A 6,000-nucleotide genomic window follows, 5' to 3' on the forward strand; every position below is an offset into this window, starting at 1 on the left:
CCGAGTGGAGGGGGGGGGGGGCCTGAGATATGGTGGACCCGAGTGGAAGGGGGGCCTGAGATATGGTGGACCCGAGTGGAAGGGGGGCCTGAGATATGGTGGACCCGAGTGGAAGGGGGCCTGAGATTTGGAGGACCCGAGTGGAAGGGGAGGGAGCCTGAGATATGGTGGACCCGAGTGGAAGGGGGGGCCTGAGATATGGTGGACCCAAGTGGAAGGGGGGCCTGAGATATGGTGGACCCAAGTGGAAGGGGGGCCTGAGATATGGTGGACCCAAGTGGAAGGGGGGGCTGAGATTTGGTGGACCTGAGTAGAAGGGGGACCTGAGAAAGATGAGGACCGGTGTTGTGATCGAATGAGTCCATTTACAGTGTGATCGTTGTAGTTATTGTGGTGGCCCTTTGTGATGCAATAACAACGAATGGAAAAATCACAGGGCAATTACACACTGGGGATTATCCTTAAGCCCTACCTAATTAGCATAGCTCCACCCCTCATATGGAGACTCATATACGATCTTACCCGGACAGTCGGCCTAACTTAATTTACATCGAGGTGGGTTCTTCTTCTTTGCAACACTCGGAGCATACTAAACCTACACGATTCTATCTCGACTAAGGTATTTCATCCCTACCCCAAAAACATAACAATATATTGCGCCGTCTTGGCAATCATCATAGACCGCCGCACACTTCACAACAGTGCACGACTGTTTCCGACGACTCGTAATAAAAGTTGAACATGCTGCTACTTTTACGATGATCGCCGATGCTCCTGAAAACGTCTTTGACGATGGTCGTCAACTGCTGCACATTACACGATTATCAAAGACTTTTATACACTAAACTGTAACGGATAGTCTTGTTATGTTGCACCAGCTAATGTGCAGCAGGTGCTAGGTTCCACATAATCCAGGGGGAGAGAGAGAGAGAGAGAGATGTGATGCTGGATCCACAGCTCATAGTGGAGAGCAGCACTACATTAAGCTATGGCCAAATTCCCTGTAGGCTACGCGTAATCATATCAATTTGGTAAGGAACTCCACTAATCTATTTGAGAGCAGTTGCGTGAGCAGCATTGCTATTTGAGGTGTCAATACCCAGTGATTTAACAGCAGAATGAAGAACTCATCCTGCATATTTCTGTATTTTATGCAACACAAAAAGTGAAGGCAACATAGTGTTTGGCCCTGCTCTTTACATTGGTTCCGTGTTTGGCTCTGCTTGCAGACTCAATGACAGAAGACGCCATTTGCATTTTTGCTGCCTCCATCCCTACCCCGTTTATAATCCTGAGGGCACGGGCAACTTGCTAGTCTGAATAAGTCAGCTAGCACGTGGTCAAAAACAAACACCGTAAGATAGGAGATCAAATCATGAACCACATTGTCGACAGAGCGGCGGTGCTGCCAAAGCAGTTTCTATGGCTCGGGTTAAAATCCTGGATGGGTCGCCACTTGACCAGAGTCAGGGCAGGAATTTGTAATTTGGCCAAGGTGTCTGCGATAGCTCGCTTGCTCTTCCCAAAGGATACCGTGGGGTCTTTAATACCCACTAAATAATGCTGGCAGACTGAGCACCCGTTTAACATCCATCCGAGGGACGGCTCACACATTGATGACTAATCCTACCACTGAAACACCAGGATGGCGGTTTATACCTGTGTCGAGATTCAAATCCAAGCTAGACAGATTAGAGGAGAGTGTGGATACCTCTCGGATACCCAGTAAGATTTGCCTTGATCCAAAATGACCAACGTGGTTATAATTGGAACTCATCAATAACAAGATATTGCATTTTCGAGGTATCAGTGAGTTAAATGACATAAGGATGAGTACCTTGCTCACCTATGGTTGAGAACTCAAGAAGGCCCCAAAAATTCTCAGTGGTAATTTGCATGTAGATCACATGACGGATCACCTGACACACATTGCCAGGCTTGATTTAACAGCAAAATGAAGAACTAGTCTTTCTGGTGAAGGCCACCGTGTCGACCTGTATTGACGGACAGGTAGAACAGTGGATGGAATCGACAGGACGTTGATCGAGGAATGCAAAACACAGTGGAGAAGCTCACGATTCGGCAGTAACCCTTCATCGGAGCTAAAAAGCTCTTTTCCTCCGACGTCGTGTTAACGGCCGAAACGTCAGCTTCTCCTTGCTTCCCAAGGCGGTCCTCCCACACCATCTTGACCGTCCCGTAATCTTTGTAACCATCTTGACTGGCCTTGTATTTTCCGGGTTATCCGGCACGCCGTGCTCCATCCCGGTCGTTGCCTTTCTTGGCCGTGAAAACAAATGCGGTTTTTTTCCAGGGGCGAAAGGGCGCCAAATCGTCTGCCACTGGGATTACAAAATACTTTTCTTTACTCATTGTTGACAAAGTGGGATATTCAACTATCCGACATTCATTTATGGAAACAGCCCGGTGGCTGAAAGTCTGAAACGGAAATAAAATTTCAATATGTGCAGCCACGTTGAGAAAATTGTGCCTTTGCACATTTAAGGATGAAAGATTCTCTCAAATAACCAGGAATGACGAGTTCTGATGTAGGAGGAGCCCCTTCGGTCTAGTCTAGTCTATCATTCCTGCACTAGGCCGATACCACCACCAGACCAAACAAATCAGTTTTAGACCACAAACCAGTACTCTCAGTGAGGGTAGGAGATGCCATATATGCAAATAAATGAAATTTTGGATTGCAAGCATTTTATTATTATTATTTCAATAGAACCACCTTTGGAGGCCATTTTCCCCCGCAGAGCGGGGGTTGGCACTTTTTCGGGCACCGTGGTCCCCTTTTTGAAGCAATGTTTTATGGCCAGATGCCCTTCCTGCCGCCAACCCTGCTAGTCGCCTCTTGCGTAATTTGGCCAAGGTACTTTATCGTATAATACAGCACATACAGGGAATTACGAGTGAGCTTGTACTCAATTTGCACGACCTCGGAAGGATGACAGGCTGAGTCAACCCCCCTGGTGTTAACTCAGTGATCGACCGGGATTCGAACCCAGGATCATGGGATCCCAAGCCGGCACCCTAACCGCTAAGCCAACACCAGGCTATTTATTATTACGATAAATAAATGTTTTTGTTGTTTTTTGTTTCGGTCAGGGGAGATGGGTGGAGGAGGAAGGCAGTTGTCGAGTGAGGAACTTACCCTTCGATAAGACACTCCGACAGACATCACAATCACTGCACACATGAACTATCTATCACCCATCCACGTGGAAGTGTTACATATTTATGGGAATGTATGTGAATTACTATTCAGGTCTTTGCTTATCAATGTGTAGTCGATTAAGGGTTGTTGTGGTTGGAGGGTCAGGAGCCCTTCTGGAAAAAGAGACCGGAAACGGAAGAAGAAAAGACACGAGGTCGAGAGAAGCGACGAGGATTCTTCTTCCTCGCCCCGCTCCGACGAGAGGTGGGATCGATATTGAGCCGTGTGGAAAAGCGGCGTTCCCAAGCCCGTCTGGCGAGAGGAGTTACCGGGACGGGTACCTACCCGGTGGACACGTCAAGCTGCCGTGGGGCCGTGCACCGACCCAGCGTCTGGCACCGTTCGCGGCACCGTCTACAAAGACGCGTATGGGTCGCACGTTGGGGCCTAACACGCGTTGCAAGCGGCGTGTGGCTTTTGCCTGCTTTACAGTACCCGCTTCGCGTGGCCAGGAGGGGGCTGCAGCCGTGGTTCCCGGTACGATACATGCCCGGTGGAAAAACGTCCACCCGGGGTTCGTTCAACCGCCCGAGTGCGGCAAAGCCGACCATCATCTTGGTCAGGAGGGGCCCAGAGACATTGTGAGGGACAGAGACCAAAGGGGGTCGTGAGTACAAAAGGGGACACACGTATGTAAGATGGCCATCTTAATCATCTAGGGGATTGATTGTTGAGTGTGAATTGTGGATGGTGGATTGCTCGGGGAATATATCCTTGATTGTATCATTGAAATTGTATGGTATCATTACCATTGAAATATATCATTGAAAATCGGTTTTCTCTTGGGTGGAATTCATAGGGATTGCGTTGCGAAAGCGCATATATAATACCACTTTCTGGCGAAGTTCCTCTCACGGTCCGGGGGTCACCGAGACCAGGTAGTCACCGAGGGGACCACGTAACAGAATTGGGGGCTCGTCCAAATTACGATTTGCGGATTCGCAATTGGGTCTACGTCCGGGATCTAAAATTGTATAAAATAATAAAATAATATTTTTATTAATTAAAATTTATTAATTAAGTATTAATTGGTAAATTTTTGGGGAAATTGGGGGTAAAGTATTGGGTGAAGGTTAACAGGGGTTAACGATAGGCACCATGGCGTTTGTGGCACAGAACTTTGCGGTAACCCCGAGTGAGGCACAGTTCCGAGCGTTACTAAAGTCGGACCTCTTGAAATTGGCCAAACATTTTAACTTGGAGGTCCGAACTAATTTGAGGAAGGCAGAGTTGCAGGCCACGGTGATACAATCTATGGTGGGATTAGGAACATGGGACGAGTTAGCCTGGGAGTGGCTACCCGAAGAACCAGAAGACGTTGAGCTCCGGAAACTGGAGTTGCAATTACGGAGCCAGGAACGGATCAAAGAAGAAGAAAGGAAAGCAGAAAAGGAAAGAGCAGAAGAAGAAAGGAAAGCAGAGGAGAGGAGAGAAGAGAAACAAGCAGAGGAGAGGAGAGCTGCAAGGGAACTCGAAGCAGAGGAGAGAAAAGCAGAAAGGGAATTAAAGGAACATGACATGGAGCTTCGGCAGGAAATTAAATTCAAGGAGCTGGAGTTAATGAGAGAACGGGGAGAGGCACCACCCTTGCTGACGGGGTCGACACCTAACCAGAAAACCTGGGATGTGGGCAGACATGTGAGGCTGGTTCCACCGTTCAGTGAAAAGGAAGTCGCGAAATTTTTTCCACACTTTGAGAAAGTGGCTCGACAATTAAACTGGCCGGAGGAGGCCTGGACCATACTAGTGCAAAGTGTGCTGGTGGGAAAAGCTCAAGAGATTTATTCGGCGCTACCAATGGACCAATGTGCAGATTATGAGGTACTGAAGAAGCACATCCTCAAAGCCTATGAGTTGGTTCCGGAAGCTTACAGGCAAAAATTCAGGAATGCCAGGAAGAGGGAGAGTGAGACCCATGTGGAGTTTGCCAGAGTGAAAGAAAACATGTTTGATCGGTGGTGTGAGTCAAAAGGAGTCGGGAAAGACTTCGAAACATTGCGTGACTTGATCCTGGTGGAGGAATTTCAGCAGTGTGTCCACGAGGACATCAAAGTGTACCTGCAGGAAAAGAAAGTACCAAAGTTGTGGGACGCAGCCACCATGGCAGATGAGTATGCCTTAACCCACCGAATAGGGGTCCACAAACCTAACTCCTCGCCTAGACTTCAGCAGGGGAGTTATGGAACACCCGGTGCGGAGAACGACCTTACATGGCGGCGGCCTCGAGATGATTATGGGGACAACTATGATACCCCAACTGTTAGAAATCAGGGGGCTACGGGCCCAAGACAGACTTATTTCCCGGGGGGCCCGAGGCAGACCACGAGTTTTTCCTCCGGGCCTACTTGCGCCTTTTGCAAAACAACCTGGACACTTGATGTCCAGTTGTTACCTCATGAAAAGGGACAACCCAGATTGGAGTCCGACTATTACAACTCCGAATGCGATGGCAAGCGTAAGAAATTGCCCACAGAAGAGTTACCAACCATTCATTTATGAGGGGTTGGTCTCACTCGAGGGAGACTTGACTAACCCAAGACCTGTTAGGGTATTGAGGGACACAGGAGCCCATCAATCCTTAATGCTTGAAGGCATTTTGCCATTGTCAAAGAGTACCGCAACTGGTGATAGGGTTCGGTTACAAGGGATCGGTGGCTGTGTTAGTGCCCCACTTCATGTTATCCATTTGGAATCCGATTTGGTGTCAGGACCGGTCACCGTCGGTTTACAAGCCACGCTTCCTGTAGAGGGAGTATCTGTGATTATCGGGAATGATT

The sequence above is a fragment of the Myxine glutinosa genome, chromosome 12 (genome assembly GCF_964187855.1).
Source record: "Myxine glutinosa chromosome 12, kmMyxGlut1.1, whole genome shotgun sequence".
NCBI lineage: Eukaryota > Metazoa > Chordata > Myxini > Myxiniformes > Myxinidae > Myxine > Myxine glutinosa.